Here is a 17,657-nt window from a genome sequence, read left to right on the forward strand (position 1 = left end):
CTCCCTCATCCCCTAATAATTGTTCTTGAGATCTTAAAACAATTTTAATTTTTTTTTTTTTTTTTTAACATAAATCTGTGAAATAGTTATTTTGAGAGGGTTTCTAATGTGTGGAGTAAAAGAGTGCTTGTTCGCTCATCCACTGATTGGTTTCTTAAGTAATGTACCAAATGTAGATGACTGTCAATACAATAGATCTTGTGTGCTTCACACTAAGGGAAAATGTGTGTAACCCAAAAGGGAAATGGAGCAGAAATGAAATGCTAGTGTTAATTTCAATACATTTTAACAAACTTAGGAGATGGCAGTCTTCAGTCTGTAACACTCTTTTTAGATTTCAAAAAAAGCTTTATCATAGCATTAGTTTAAACTTTAGTGTGAAGGTGAATACATAAGTAAATCTAGAGAAGATTTAAAATATTATAATTTTTGTGATTTATAATTATTTTTCTCTTTCTATTTCTTACCAAATCCCGTTAGTCAATTTTGTACTTCAAAAAGTCAATTTCCCTCATAATAAATTTATTGAGATCATGCTCTGTCTTACTTCTTTGAAGAGTAAGTGCCTAAATAAAAAAAATATTGTTTTTGCCAAAAGGATGAAGCAAGATAGAGGCTTCTTGATGTGGTAATAATTAATCAATCACCAAAGGGTAAATACTATTTGCACTGAATTTAATGTGTTATAATATTAGTAATATATCCTTGAAACACATATCTTAAAGACACTGATAAAATATGAGTTCAGAATTAATTAATAAAGAAGATAATTATTTAGACCTTTGATCTTCAGTACTTTTCTTCACATGTTCTTCTAGTGAGATGTAACCAAGAAGAGCTTCGAACAATATTCCTTACCTTCAGAAACCTTTTTGCTCTCCGGAAATTTCTATTAATATCATCATTCATGGGACTGTGCTGTTGCACCTGGAAATTCATAATCGAGTCTCCTTTGCCTGCAGGTGAAAAAGCATATGCTATTAGGCGTTTTTGATTTCTGGCTTTTGTTTTACTATATCACTTTATTTCTTTTTCTTTTCTAGTCAGATATCTGTTACTTTTCCACACAGTATATAAGTGTTTTCAACAGCATGGAAATCTTTTGCCATTTCCTCCTTATAAGTTTTGTTGGATTGCTGGGAAATGGTTGTTTGAGCTTCCATCATGAAGTATTTGGGAATCAAATCTATGTTGTTTGTCAGATAAAATACCTAACATTTCAGAGGCTGTGAGTTTATAGGTGACAGGTGAAGTACTGTATCTGATTTTTTTTATTTATTTAATGTTTGTTATAGTCTGTCTTCTTAAGAGGATGCTTGATAGGATGCTGTTGTGCCCCACTAATGCAATACATTTATGTTGGCTTAGAAATTGAAATTTCTGAGCATTTTTCAAAACCAAATTGATAGTTGAAATTTCATCCAGGTATTGATTGTGAACTCATCCCTTAAAACTAATAGTGTAATTCTTACTGATTTCATTTGAAGAATACTGACACAAGTCTTGTTTTGATTCATACTTTTGCACAAAAAAAGGACAGGCCAGTATGAAAGAGGCAAATATTTTAATTTTTTTTTTTTTTTTTAATAAAAGAAATTTTTAAAAAAGCAGAAAAAATAATCTTTTGTTATGGGACCATTGCCAGAAAACACAATTTTACTCCTAGCTAGTCTCTTTAGTGCAATTTTATTTTCTCACCCTGTAAATGGGATAGCTATGTATTAGATGTTTGCATTATGTCAACATGTATATCTGTATCTATCTCAGCTGTAACTGTTTTGTTCTTCTGCCAAATCCCTGTGTACACCCACGATTACCTTGAATATTTTCTCTATTCTAGAAGGTACTGCTATGTAGTAAGATTTTGGAAAAAAGACTTTGATCTAAACGTAAGGTTACTCTGTGTTCTTCATAGTGCAGAAGTCTATAGCATATGACTGTCAGAACTCAGGATATGTCTTGAAACATGCTAAATTACATTTTTATTTTTCTCCAAGCAAGTAACATGCATTTCTTCATTAAACCTGGAAGCAAGAAAAATCAGGACCACATTATGCTAAATAGTGGTTTTAAGTTTGCATAAAAATTGTTCAAAACAAATAATGATGTAAAAGCTTAGGTAATGATTCTGGAGACAGAATCTTCTGAAGAAGAATTTCTGCCCATGCTTTGTATTAATTTAGGAATTTTAGCTATAGTCTGATATCAGTAACAATACAGAACCCAAGCAAAATAAATATTCAGTAGATTTACATTTTTCATATGGAATGTCACTTATTTCTCATCAGAATGAGAAAGCTCTATATCTGCCTTGCAAAGCTGTAGATTATGACTGTAAAGCATCTGTAAACAAACTCATAACAGCTTCAAACCCAGTTTTGGTTTAATTAAAGGCAGTTCAAAGTAACTGGTCCAGTCCTGTAGTTGCCTTGAGGTTTTGCATTTTTCTAAGTGCTCAGACTTACGAAGACCCCCCAGAACAAGCATTGCTATGTCTGTAGTAAGTGAGTTTTGTGTTATGGCTGGTCAGTTATACTAGGAACAGCAAGGGAAATGAAAATCTGTCATGCACCATGGGAGGCAGACAGCTCGTTTCCATAATCTCTTGACCTCCCAATCTGATCTTGTGTTTTCAGCCTTTTCAGAGCAATTTATGTTTTCAAGGCATTTGCATAGCTGCTCTCCTGCAGAGCTGCTATCCCTGTTTTCTGATCTGGATATGTTCTGCTAGTTTGAGGACTAAACATTTTAAAATGTCTGCATTCTGACAAGCAACTGGTGACACTATGATAGAAAGTATATTTTTAAAGCTATTAAGTACTTACTGCATATATATTCTATATTTTACTTATCATTTGACAGCAGAGTAATTGCAAAATGAACATTTAGATTGGATTGAGGACACCATAAGCTGCAAGAGCTGTGGGTGTGAAGAAAGACTTGGTTGTACATGTTTTGCAGTATGTCAAAGTAAATAAATATATTAAGTTTGCCATGCTGACAGAATGCAAAAGGTACCATTTGTAGTTTCTTGATAAATCTTCATGAGTGAAATTTTACAAGACTCTCTATATGAGAGGTTAATTTCTGAATCTTGAGCGAGTGAAATTCCCTTTTGGAGTGTGAATTAGAATGTGTACAATTCATTGACAATGGAGTAGGCTGGAAAATATTTGTATCCCTACATTGCTTAATTCAGTTTCCAAGATTGGTATGGGTTAAATAATTTACTTAACCACAAACCTCACTATTTTGCTGGATCAGCAACACACATATTTATCAGTTATATTTTATTATATTATATTATAGGATTTCACAAATATTTAGCAATAATATTTGCTCCATTTAATAGCTGTTCTGGATACATGTTCATTATATAGACAGTTTTATTTTCAGAAATCTTGGTCAGGAAATGTTTTTGGGACTATGCCAAAAAAAGAGATTTGTGAACAATCCTTTGAGTTTCCTAGAAAAGAAGACTCACAAATCTCTATGAACAGTCAGTCCCAGGCTTTTTTTAGTTTTGATATTAGGTTTTGCACAAAATATTTTAAAATTGAAGTGTATTGAAATTACTGTTACCAAAATATAGGTGTATAGTTTAAGTATTTCTTACCTTAATTTCAATTTTCTTGCTTTGCCAGCTTTAGAGTCAAACAGAAACTCAAAAACTATTGTTTCTTCTAATTCTGGGGTCTGACTAATTAAGCTCCTTCTAATAACATGGGCTATTTGCCTCATTAATGTGATTTCATTGCTATTCTCTGTTATTATTTTCAGTACTAGGCTGTTTTTCAGCAACAATTGCTATAGAGTCATACTAATTTGTACGGTTTCACTGCCCTTATATTCCACTGAGATACTACTTTAATTAAAACATGACCTTATTATTCATAACTAAATGTGAAGCATAACCTTTTATCCTCAAGGAGTGTCATCAAAGGTTGCATCTTAGTTCTGAATTAGATCAATGGCTGTCATGCAGGATGAAGCTCTTATCGTCTGTGAATGGCACCCGATGGTAATTTATAACAGTACCTGCCAACTCATCGATCTTTAGAGGCACACTGCAGTCATTCTCAACCTGCTTTAGATGCTTTCATTTAGCACTGCCTAGGCATCACTCCCCAATGATAGTCAGGAGGCAATTCATAAAATCAGAGTGAATTACTGTGTTTATATGTGTCTTAGCATGAAAGGCAGTAAGCAATTCTCTGAAGACTGAAATAAGTTTGTATATGCTGGACCATCAGTTCAGTTTGTTATTGTACCTGGAGGGGAGAGACTTTTGTTTTAAAAGGTGAACAGTTCTGCTTCAGAGTTAGGGGAGTGTGAAGCAAAGCTGAATAGTTGCACCTATCTTGGAGGAAGAGTGAATGGAATACCCTGAGATAAAATAGATAGCCTCAGGTCAGCATAAAAATTAATTACCATGACAATTTAATATACTGTAAGAAAAGTAGCTAACGAAATAACCAAATGAAGTGGGTGCTGGACTATATGGATGTTAAGTAAGAGTTTTTTGGGGTTTTTTTCTGTAATAAAGGTACTTTTGCAAGATTTAAAGGCTCTTGGATTGGAAGCCCCTACATTGTCCATAAGGGATATTGGTATCTGCGTGACTTCACAGTCCACTTCACAGCTGGTTCTGTAAGACAAAGCATCCTTATGTGAAGTGTCTTTATGTCCTGACCTGCATTCAGTTCTTCAGTCTCCTGTTCTACACTTAACCTTGGTATTTGATAGACACTGTTGGGGTGGAAGGGATAAGGCTGATAGAAGAGGAAGAGCTCTTCTACACAGGAAAATGCAGAAGCCATTGTAAGAGAGTTACTGGATTCAGGTAACCATTATGATTTTGTCCTTATTGAGTTGGATACCCTTAGAGGGAATTATTCTGGTTTTCTTTTCTGTCACAACCAAGCTAAATCCAAAGATTATCTTTCTTAAGCTAACACTGTTTTAGAAAATGTAATTTAATGAAATAAATTTGTTTGCTTGTTTTACTCATTATTTAGTACCAACTAATTACTCTCATAACATTTAATAGGACTAGGTCTAATCAAAAGGTCAACAGACAATTACTGTTACTCTCTGGTATGTTTAACTCAGATGACAGAACACAGGCAGCTCTGGAGCCAAGCACTTCAGTAACCTTTTGCAACTCTGAAGGTATTTTAATATTTTTTTCCATTACTTACCATTTCTGTGAGGACTATCTAGAATAAGACTGTATCTTGCTTTTTCTATAGCATAATGAAATAATACTATGGAAATTTCAGATGTATAAATAAAGGTAATAAAGTTTTAATATTAAGGAAATCTTAGTATAATTAGAAGGCTCAGCAAATTGCATGCTATAGAATACCTAAGGTGTCTTTAAATTGACTGAATCTACAAAAAAGAAAGACACACATACGCAATAAGGAGAAAATAATTAAAAAATGTTTTTATTGCAAATTAAATAATTTTTTCCCTAAAAATCCATTAATTTTGCAATCAGGATTCAGAAACCACAATGAAAGAAACATTTCATTACAAATAAATAAAATAGTAATAAATAAAATCTCCTCTCAGAAAAAGGAAATCAATCCAGTTCAAACCAGTAAATTCCATCATATGCATCGTGCCAGCTATGCAAGAAACTATTTTCAAAATCTTTCAGAGTATATTTTTCCCTTCTGCATCTATTTTTTTCCAAGTTCAATCATTGCCATTTAATTTCTTACATAGCCTCCTACTGTTACAAAGCATACAATTGTATTAGTATAGGACCACTCTCTAAGGAAAAAAAAAAAGCAAATGGAAACAAAACCAAATCCCTGCACAGATAAACATTGATAAAAAAGATAAATTATGGTTCTAGTATTTTTATTTGACAGCTTAGTGATGCTTTGTTGAATTCCTTTTACAAAACTTAAAAACAACAAATGGTAAATTCTCCTCTGAGAATGATCTGTGGATTAGTGTTACCCACCACAACACTAAACTTTTGCCCTTGCCTTTTCTTAGTTTAATTTTATCTCCAAAACACAGCTCACCTGGATTATTTCATATTCTTTTTATTGAATCAGTTTCATACTAGTCTTCCATTTTTTCTTCCTTCAAGGTAGAAAGTTTTCTAAATCTTAACAGTATGTCATTTTGACACTGTACTTCAGACCAGAAAAGAAAAATAGTAATGAAGCATGTTCATGTCCTAAAAACTGACTTTAAACTTCTGAGGCAAGTTCCATTGATTTTTTTTTTACTGAATTATTAAATTTACCTACTTTTAAAGTGAAATATATGTATATAATTCTTTACTTGGTGGCCTTGAATGTTTGAGCTTTAATTTGGAAGGTGAAGGTCATATTCTAACATTAAGCTTGGGTTCTGTACTTTACTTGAGTCCTTGAGAGTGTGGCAGTAAAATAGTCAAGTGGTTTAATAAATATCTACTAAAGTAAGCTTAGTTTCCAGTAAATCAGGATTTACAGATCTTGTTCAGCAGAGGTGCTACCAAGCCAATCTCTTTGTACCAGTGCAAGGGATTCTGCCACTGCAAACCTGTGCACATGCAGATCTGTGACTTTGTAATTTTTTGGTTCCCAGCCACTCTTAGAATGAATGGACATTCCCATTCTTCCAGCCTGTAGAAATCCTTCTGAATTTTTATAGTCATGTCCTCCAACATATTGATTACTCCCCTCAGATTGGTGTCATCCAGAAACTTGACGAGAATACATAACATACTTGTTTGGACTTAGTCTTGTTTACCTTTAACAGATATAATTAAGTCATAGACTTATAGAATGGGTTGGGTTGGAGGAGACCTTAAAGATCATTTAGTTTCAATCTTGCTTGACATGTGTGTAGTCATGTTCCACTAGATCAGGTAGCTCAAAGCCCCATCCAACATGGCCTTGAACACTTCTGAGAATGGGGCATCCACAGCTTCTCTGGGCAACCTGTTCCAGTGCCTCATCACTCTTACAGTGAAGAATTTTTCCTAATATTTCATCTAAACCTACCTTCTTTTGGTTCAAAGCCATTCCTCCTTGTCCTATCACTACACACCCTTGTCAAATGTCCTCCTGTTTTTTTTTTGTACGACCCCTTTAGGTGCTGGAAGGTTACTGTAAAGTCTCAAAAGAGCAACATCTAAAGTGGGGTGTGTTGTATTTTTAGGATTCCTTGGTTGTTTGAGGTAACTGCAACAAGCATAGAACAATTAGGAACAAACATTAATTTTATTACATTTTTTTCTTCAATAACTTGTAGAAATCATAAGCACCATGAGATTTCCTGCTCTGCTTTTCAAGTTGAAGTCACACGTTATAATGCGGTTTCTACATTTCTGCAGCAGAAATCAGCCATTCTTTTCCTAGACTAAGTTGCTGGTCCGTTAAAGACCCTTGTTAATTCCCTGTCCAAGCTTTCTGTTGATTTATTTGAACATTAATTTATTAATGTTGTTTATGTTGTTCATTTGTTGATTTGTTTAGAACATGAATCTATGAACATGCAAAATATTTTTTTTTCTGAGTTACTCAGAAAACAGAGAACTCAGGTGCAGCTAATACCCTGTTTTGACAGAAAGTGACTTTGTCACTTTTTTTCTCACTAGATCCTGCCTAAATCCAGTATATTGGTGATTTTACATTTTACTTATGTAAATCTTCCCATCAGGTCTCAGTACTACTAGCTAGGTCATAAAAGAGCAATTCCAATTTCAATTTCTCTTTTTTATTATCCAGTCTTCTCCCATTCATATATAGAAAACTAAAGTATTTCTACTCAAGCTTCTTGGTGCCTTGATTAATTTTATTCCTGACATCCTGATTTTGTGCTAAAAGAGTGTTCATTTGTTTCTCCTTCACCCCCTCCTTGGTAGTTGCTCGTTTATGTACTTTAAGTGGCTGAGTCAGCTGATTCCCCACAAGTTCTGTGAATTCAGATAGATAAATAACACATGTACTAAAATGGACCATCACCAATATATTCTTACACCGTGACTAGAGAGACATAAGTAATCCTGTATTTATGTTGTGATTAATATTTATTTAGTAATGTAAATCAGGCATCCGGTCTAAGCTGCTCCATAGACTTTCTCTAGAGTCCACAGAGAAAGGTATCTCCATTCTCTAAATTTAAAAGCAGTCTCGAAATGAGTAATCATCTGCACTTTCTCTGCTGAGGGAAGAAACAACCTAGAAAAAGTTTTACCAAATGAAATGCCATCTCTCATGTTCAGGGATAGAACTCATTTAACGATTAGCTGAGTCATCTGGAAATGGTTATTTCTTCTCATTCAGTACACATTCCAGCACATTGCTGCCATTCCTAATTGAAGATAATTGAATTTTACCCAATGGAAAAAAAAAAAAAATCATCATCCTAGCTGTCTGTTGATGCAGAATACTCTTTCTATCCTCAGTAATGAGTCTTTGAAAAATATTTTTTTTCTCTTTTACCAGCTCACTAAGTTCTTTATGTTTGTGAGCAGCCATGGTTAACCTACTAGACCAGCCAAACAACTGTTTTCACCTATTTTCTCTTCTTTTCAATGAAATAGGAATAATTTCCTTTAAAATTACCTCTTCCACATGTGGAATTTTTCTGGACCTCTAAGCATGTGTTTGTCTTGCCATGTTCATTCTCATCTCTATCCTAACATCTAGAATATTTCCAAATCTCCTTACCTGTAGGGAATAGTTGTCACTCTCTTCCTCTGGTTTCCACTCTTTGTTCAGTATCAAGTGAGCATAATTCTTAAATCAGTTTATCAAATTCTCCTCCATTGTGCTTCTATTTCTTATTAGACAATAGTTACTAACCCTAATCTCTGCAAATCACCTCTTCTTTTGGCAGCATATCCCCTCTTTGTGCAAAGAAAGGTCCTTATGACTTCAGAAAATAACTAAAATGGGGCACCAAAGTATCTTCTAGGGCATATCCTCCAGGGTTATTCTGATTTTACATTTAAATCACAAAACCTTTTTTTTTTTTCCCTCTACTGCTCTGTAACATTTATTTTAGGATGTAGAAGACAGGGAGAGGGGGGCATGTACTGTGATTAAATTAAACCTTATAATTTGATTATTACAAGTGGTTATTACAGTTGAGTTCATAATCAGGAAACATATCTGGGACTCCATTTCAGTGCCTGCACTGGCTGACTTCATTGTATCTATGTTAAAAATCTGGGGGGAAATTTGGTCAGTTTTTAAATGCCCTAGAACAAGACATTTAAAATAGATTCTCTTGTTCTGTGCCCATTCTTAATCAGCTGACAGCATACTGAGAAGGAACCGCATTGAGTCAGTACTTGCTACAGGCCTTTGTAACACTTTTGTTTCAATTAAACAGCTGGAGTCTCTTGGAATGCAGAATTTATGAAAAAGTAAAACTTAATAAACTGGTTTGCAAACATCGAAATCCAATCTTTATGTCCCTTCAATGCCTCAGTTTCTGCACCCATAAAGCAGGAATAATTATCTCTCCATTTAAAACTTACTGAATTATGTTGATAAAAGAATGCCATAGGACAACCAAGTGTTATTAACATCACTATTCTTGTTACATTTATAGACTGTAATGTGCATAGTGACTCATGATACAAAAGCAATTGCTTTATATATGGTCCTGTGACTGAAAGTACAATATGGTATTAAAGGCAAACATACCATTACAGATTGCCAGCACACCTGGGGAAAAAAAATAAAAAGGAAAAAAAAAAGGATTACTCACCAGACCCTAGAAAAATCCTTTCTTTGTGGACAATATATGACTCAAAGTCTTCTTTTCTCCTGATAGCTCAATGCTAACTCTTGTCTCCAGGGGAAATCAAGATCTACATTTAAAGAAAGATATTAATAACTAGAGCTAGGTTTTATTTTCCAAGGATGGTAAGTGTTAAAGGTACTCAGTATAAGAGAGAATGGGAAATGAATAGTGAATTATATTCAAAATATTCTGAAGAGTTCATCTTTTGTCATTTATCACATCTTATAGAGAAAATTACAGGTTATATCGTAGGGAGTCTAATAAATCCATTACTCTGGAGTTATTGGTAGGATTCTGTTAACCCAGTTCAGGTTTAACTTTAGTAGGAGTTATCAAACACTAAGAGGCAGTATATGTTCATTAAGACCTATCATAATGAAAAGAGAGAAACAGACAAAAAGACCCCCCAATAAATACCAAACAAAACAAACAAAAAAAAAACCCACCCAAAAAAAAAAAACCAAAAAAAAAAACCCACCAAACCAAGAACTAAATAAAATAAAAACACAGAAAAACAACTTTATTGGTAGAAGCAAGCAGCTGTATAATTTAGTTTTGGAATAAATTTTTAATATGAAATGAGAGCAACAGTGTTCTGATTATATAAAAGCTGGGTTAAGGAGACTTTTAGGCGTTATGCAAACAAAAATTTGGTTCCATAAATTTTAGTGTGAGGCACAAGAAACAGTAATACAGGGCTATAGGATTCTGAGCAGTGTCAGATGCCTGAACATATATCCCTGATTAACTTGATTAGTGGGAAATTTTCCAGAACCATGACATCTTTCTGGATGTTAATAAGATGCATTTTTAATGGGATGCACTGAGAAAATTACAAACTTCCCACTGTAGGAGATCACATTTGAGACCATCTCAGGAACCTGAAGGGCCATGGCATCTGATCAGATGTATTTCAGGGTTATGAGAGAAGTGGCAGATGAAGTGGCCAAGCCATTATCCATCATATTATGAAGTTGTGGCAGTCTGGTGAAGTTCTTATTGCTATAAGGAATTTTTGGTTTGGAAACAAAACACCCATTTTTTAAAAAGGGGGAAAAAAACCCTGAAGACCCAAGGAACTACAAGCTGATCAGTCTCATCTCAGTGCTCAGCAAGATTATGGACTAGATCCTCCTAGAAACTACCCTAAGGCAGACAGAAAACTAGGAGACACTTGGTGACAACCAACATGGCTTCACTAAGCTCAAGTCAAGCCTGTCAAACCTGGTGGCCTTCTGTGATGAAGTTAGAACCATGGTGGGTAAGGGAAGAGCAAATGCCATCTCTCTATCTTTGCTATATACAAGACATTTGACACATGACATCCTTGCCTCTTAAGTGGCAAGACAAGGTTTTGACAGATTAATCATTCAGTGGATAAGGATTTGGCTGGGGAATTGCACTCAGAGTTGCGGTCAACAGCTCAGTGTCCAAATGGATACCAGTGACAAGTGTCATTCCATATTGGAACCAGCACTGTTTAGCATTTTTGTTGGTGGTGTGAACAGTAGGGTCAAGTACATCTTTGGCAATTTTGACAGTGACACCAAGTAATGTGGTGTGTTGAAATGCTGGATGGAAGGGATGCCATCCAAAGGGACACTGATAGGCTTGAGAGGTGAGCATGTTCACACCTCATGAAGCCCAACAAGACCAAGTGCAGAGGGCACATTTTGCAGGTGGAGAATGCATTAAGAGCAGCCCTGCAGAGAAAGACCGTGTGTGTTGGTGGACAATATTCACAACATGACCTGGCAAGGTGCATTTGCAGCTCAGGAAGCTGATCTGGGTTGCAGTGAAAGAGGCATTACCAGCAGGTCAAGGGAAGTGATTCTCCTCTCCTCTGCTCTTTTTTGATACTCTACCTGGAGAACTGTGTCTAGCTCTGGAGGCCCCAGTACATGGCCTCCTCTCTAACTTGCCCCTCTGGAGCAAGTTGAGAGGAGGCCATGAAGATGATCAGATGGTTGGAGCACCTCTCCTTTGAAGACAGGCTGAAGAACTGAAGTCTGGACAAGAGAAAGCTTTGAGAAGACCTTATAGCAACCTTGCAGTACCTAAAAACGGAGCCAACAAGGGAGCTGGAGAGAGAAGTTTTGCACGGGCATGTAGTGATAAGGCAAGGGGGAATGGCTTTGAACTAAAAGAGTGTAGATTTGGTATTATGAAGAAATTGCAAAGCTGGTGAGGCACTGGAACAGGTTACCCAGAGAAGCTGTGGGTGATCCCCAGAAGTGGTCAAGACCACATTGGATGGAAGGCAACCCCACCTATGGCACAGGGGAATTGAAACTTAATGATCTTTAAGGTTCACACCAAATCAAGCCATTCTATGATTCTATGAAATACTACTTTCTGTCTTTATATCTAATATTTTTATCTAATGGTGCAGAACATTGTGATGTGATTGAGCCTTGTCACAAGTTAACAAAGTGAAGAGCCAAAGTCCTCTTTGCTTTTCACTAAATCTTGTGTAATACTTCATTGTTGACAGTTCTGAAATTCTGCCTTTTTACTGTTCTGGATCTGTAAGTTTTGTTGTTGTTTTTATTTTTAGCAATACCTTGAAATCATCATTTTTAAAGGTGGCCATGAAAGATGTAATTTCTACTTTCAGATTGCATAACTCCCCTCTGTTCCAGCAAAAAGTACTGTTAGGTATTTAATTCTCAAGAAGACACAGTCAGCATATTTCCTCCTAATTTTGCTTACAAATAGTATTTCCATCTGTGTGGAATGGGAAACTGAGAACTGGGAATGATCCAAAATCAAATTGTTTATATTCTGTCAACTTACAGTGTCTTTTGATTTTTCATTGTTTAAACTATATAAATCTTTTCAAAGTTTTGGTTTTTAAGACTGATTTCTCAAGACAGTGTCCAGCAGTGCAATTATACTGAGATGATTATGCTTCATGCTGTTTTTAATCTCTTTTAGGAAATAAAAAAAAATTTTAAAAATAGCTGACTCAGCTGCCCACTAAATTTTCCTGGCTCTAGCTGGGTTGGCTTGGAAGTCAGCAAGGGTCCTTTTTAATGGCCCAAGATGCCCTCCTGCTGTTTTCACCACCTCACGGTGGTTGCTGTGTATATCAGGTGAAGGACTAAGGAGATTATGATCTTTGCCTGTGAGTTTCCTCTTCCAGCTGCGGAGGTGGATGGAGAAACAGATGGCTCCCTACCTTCCCAGTACAACTTCTACTTGTTTCTGCTGTGGAACTTGGCCAAGGGGACTAAAATGGTGCAAATCTTAATGTGTTTGAGCTTCAAATCACATGAGCAGAAACACTTGGTAAATATCAGGAAAAAAAGTATTGAAAGATGGGAATTACATCATAATCTAGAGAATAGATTATGGGGAAAAATATTTTTTAATCAGAGTAACAAAATTTCTCAGGATCTTGCTTAATTGGTGGGTTTTTTTCCACAGAAGTTGAAATGGAGATGTGTATAAACTAAGGCAGATACTAATACTGGTTTCAGCTGAGTTTGCCTTACCTACTGTCCAGTGTTTCATAACACATATTAACTGCCATGATGAATTCCTGGGTTTGCATAAGATGTTATGTCAGTACATGCAGAGACAGTCCTTGTCTTTGGCCTGCCCTTGTTCTGATAGACTTGGCTCAGCTGGAAGGTAGCTGCAGGTAGCAATCAATGGCTTTGTTTTATTAGTTCTCTATTATTTTACCACTACTAAAATTGTAACAAAAATGAATGGAAGAATACTATCATTTTAGTGGTTAAAATAATAGCTGGAAGTGGATTAATACTTATTCATTCACACATGAGTGGGAGGAACTGTTTAATGTATTTGAAACTTTTATGGTTTTTAAGTTATGATCCTCCTCTTCTCTAATGAATCTGTAAATAAAGAGTAGCATGACCCAGCAACCTCTGATGTGTAGGATTCATTAATAAAATGACACTAGTAAAAAGATCTTTGTCATATTTTCACTTTACATTATTGTACTCTCAACAGTTGTTTCCGCAGCACTTCCATTGTAAGATAACATAAAGCGCTTTCGTCAAAGCACAATGTTTCTTTGTGCTGAAAACAGATATATTGCTGTCCTCATTAAACTAAATTAGGTTGTCAATTTGTTGGCTTTTTCTAAGGAGACATAGTGAATGCAAATTATATATAAACCTGAATGGAGTGCTTCTTTCCAGGTGTTCAGTATTTGACATATACTGATGCATGTCCAGGTAAAGGCAGTATTTTCTTTCTTGGCTTTTCTTTCTTAGCTTTATTGTTCTTACTGTTACAGAAAAGACTTGAGGTCAGACCTTTTGTTTGCATAAATCAACAGAACTCGGCTTGCTCTAAGGCCCTAGCTTAAATTCATTGGGCATTTTTTCTATGAATACTACTGCTTGAAATATTTTTCTAAAGCAATTTAATGAACATTTGAATATTTTACCAAAATAATTAAAGTAGCCTAACTTCTTACATTGAAAGACCAAACATTTCTGTTTGTGGGGTTTTTTTTTTTGTTTATTTCTTTGCTTTTTTGTCCTTTAATTATTATTTAGCTAAAAATGCTCAACAACCACTGATAGCAATACAAAGTTAAGGAGGGGTTTGAAGGAAAGAGACAAAACAATTAAAAATAGGAGGAAAATGCTAAGTGGAGTAAAATACTCTGGAATACAAATACTGAATATCTTGGAAACAAATAGGAAATAGAGATGTACCATTTCTGTAATGATAAGCTACTACTGGGGCAAGAGTTCATGTGTTGAGATCTAGCCCAGTGTGGTCTGCTGTCAAGGCTGATGTTTTTGTTTTCTAGCATACAACTGGGACAGTAAGAATTTATTTTTCAAGAAAGAAGATGGGGGTTTTGTTAGAAAACTCAAATTCAGCAAAAAGTTCAGAAACATGTCAGTTCCAGTGTAGACTGTCCCAAGAAATATTTCCCACATCCATCGATCTTTTTCAGAAAAGAGAGAGGAAAACGCCTACTCTGCAATATTTGGTAACTGGCACGTACAGTTCATGCCCCTGCTTTGCTTCATTAGTGTAAGGAACTAGAACACAGTCCTCTTGAGGGATGCATGGCTCCAGTCCCTGCCAGCCTTTTCTCTCCCATTGTTTCCCATTGTTTCTCATTCCAGAATGGATGTAGATCTCTCTCTACTCTTGTGGAACTTTGTTTCTTCAATTGTAGAATACGAAACTTTGTGGAAACACCAAAAGTAAATATTGATGGGAAAATAATTTCCCAGGCAGCACTACTTGTGGTTAAGTCTGGTTTACTGCCATGGTGTGTCCCTATCTCAGCTCAGAGCTTGCTCCCAGTAAGTGACTGATTAGCCACAGATTCTTTAGAGAAGAAGACTAGAATTTTGGATACAATAGACAAAATATTTATTTCTCTCTGTTATTGCTGTCTGCAATTTTGTGATATTCTGCTAAATGCAAATTGCTCCTCATTACATTATTTTGGTGGTTTGTTTTCAAATGTTCATCCGCATGTTTATTTATAAAGAGATTGCTATATATGATGGCAATTACAGTGTCAGTAAGAATAATAATTCAGCAAAGCAAAGCCAATATTCATTGAAGAGACGTATAGGAAAGGCTAAATAATACCAGAAAAGTATACTCACACTACAGTGAAAAAATATAATTTTAGATACTCTGCTTATGATGAAGTCTCTAAAAAACATTAGTAATTACATGCTCACAATGAGAAAATTTTATGGCTGGAGGAAAGAAATACTAAATACTTATTATTACAGCAATGCATATTATTAATGAACATAATAAAATATGTGAATTAATATACAAAGCAAAATAGTGTATGAGAGAACTCAATGCTAATCGTTTTTTGGAGGAGGAGGAGGTGGAAGCCCCATTGCTTGAGTTATTTAAAAAGGGAGAAAATGCAGCATTTTAAAGAAATAGACTGTGCTGCAGGGTTTTGTGCCAGACCAGATGCTAGACTGCACTTGCAAAATCTGACAGAAGTGGATACTGAATTTAGGAGATGAAGATGACAGTGTGAGTCAGCTAGTGAGTGCCTAGTATCACATAGGTAAGCTGATCTTTTGAGAATATCATCAATGAGTCCCAAAGGAATTGCCATCCAGGAAACCTTTTCTATTTTATTTAATCATTGCTAATGAACAGACAGTGAAGAAAGACAAGCTTTCCCAGTGACTGTACCCATTTCTATACTGAAATGCCCTTAAGGTGATTCTTTTGGTTCAATGGCTGTACAGAAGGCAGGTTAACTTAAATGCATTCTTTAAAATTATCTAAGTGCTTTATGTATCTAGTGTAATTTGGAGATTAGAAATTACTTGGGGCCCTTATGAATCTTGGTTGCTTGACATAGGGCGAAAGGGACAGTACCTGTGGAGGCAGATGTACTATCTCCCTGTTGCTATGTAGAAACAACATAAGAAAGAACATACTTCATCAGGTTGTGTGGGTTTACAACACACATTTTCTCTCCTTTCATTTGATATTAGATTTCATATAATTTCCTAGGTAAAACTGCTATAGAATATTAATTTTTCACAGGTTCTCAGGGAGTATAATGAATAGTATTAAATGGAGCTGGCATACTCAAATATATGCTTACTTTTTAATATAGTCAATTTGTATTAAATTACTAGTTTTCAAAACAATTTTGTTTCAGCTTGAACTGACGTTTTCAGAGTCAAGGCAATTTAAATTTAGCAACTTGACTGCACTTCTTAATTCAAGTGCACAATTGAAGAGATTGAAAAAGCTGTTACAATAGCTTAACTCTAGCTCAACAATTGGAGAGCCAAGAGTAATGGAGACTAGAAATCCTTCCTCTCTCAACACAGGCTGCTAAAATAATCTGAGGATTAAATCTAGTATTTTGGAATTACATGAAAAAAATTAGAACTGATACTTTTGCTGTCCATCTAATTCTTCTTGAGACAACTGGGTTTCTAGGTTCTTACGGGAAAATATAAATAAACTCTTCCTCTGCAGGAAAACTGTGGGTAATTTTGTTTTGTTTGGTGGTTTGGTTTCTTTTCTGGGGGGAAAGGGTTGGATGTTTTTAGTTCAGTTTTTTAGGAGAAAGAATGAAAAGCAGAATAAAAAATCCCAAATATTTCTCTTACTACCATACTTTTCTGGCCTGTCATGATTACATTAAGATGGGATTTTTGTGAAAGAATTTGACAAGAGGTATATTTGAAATTGTTGTGTTGTAGCATCATTAGATGCCTACAGATTTCTAGATGTAATATATATACATATATACATACATGTATATATAAATATAAACATATATATATATATATATGTTTGTGATTTAATACTAAAAACAGGGTAAGTCTATCAGACTCCATTTTTCTGATCTGATAAGCAGTGTTCTCAGTCACAGAATCACAGAATCATTAAGTCTGGAAAAGACCTCCGAGGTCACTGAGTCCAACCTTTGACCGATTACCACCTCACCAGCTTGACCAATGCACTCCAGTGTCACGTCCAGTCATTTCTTGAACACCTCCAGGGACAGTGACTCTGCCACCTTTCTAGACAATCCAGTTCAATGCTTAACAACCCTTTCAGTGAAGAAATTCTTCCTGATGTGCAACCTGAACCTTCTGTGGCATGCCTTGAGGTTATGTCCCCTTGTCCTCTTGCTGGTTTCCTGGTTAAAAAACGCTAAAGCCCACCTGCTACAATCTCCTTTCAGGTAATTGTAGGCAGCTATAAGTTCTTCCCTGAGGCTCCTTTTCCCCAGGCTAAACAACCCCAACTCCCTCATCCACTTCTCACAGAACTTATTCTCCAGACTCTTCACCAGCTTTGTTGCCCTTCTTTGGACGTGCCCCAGCACCTCAATATTTTGTGGACATAGTACTAAAAGTGCAACCTCACCAGTGCTGGGT

At 35.5% G+C, this 17,657-nt stretch overlaps 1 protein-coding gene across 8 annotated transcripts in view; it reads left to right on the forward strand.

Moving 5' to 3' along the window:
* The window catches only part of PCDH9 (protocadherin 9), a 669,079-nt gene that overhangs the window by 539,368 nt on the left and 112,054 nt on the right, over positions 1 to 17,657 (forward strand). The window lies entirely within an intron of this gene.

This window comes from Pyrgilauda ruficollis, unplaced genomic scaffold (genome assembly GCF_017590135.1).
Source record: "Pyrgilauda ruficollis isolate IOZ18807 unplaced genomic scaffold, ASM1759013v1 scaffold82, whole genome shotgun sequence".
Classification (NCBI taxonomy): Eukaryota; Metazoa; Chordata; class Aves; order Passeriformes; family Passeridae; genus Pyrgilauda; species Pyrgilauda ruficollis.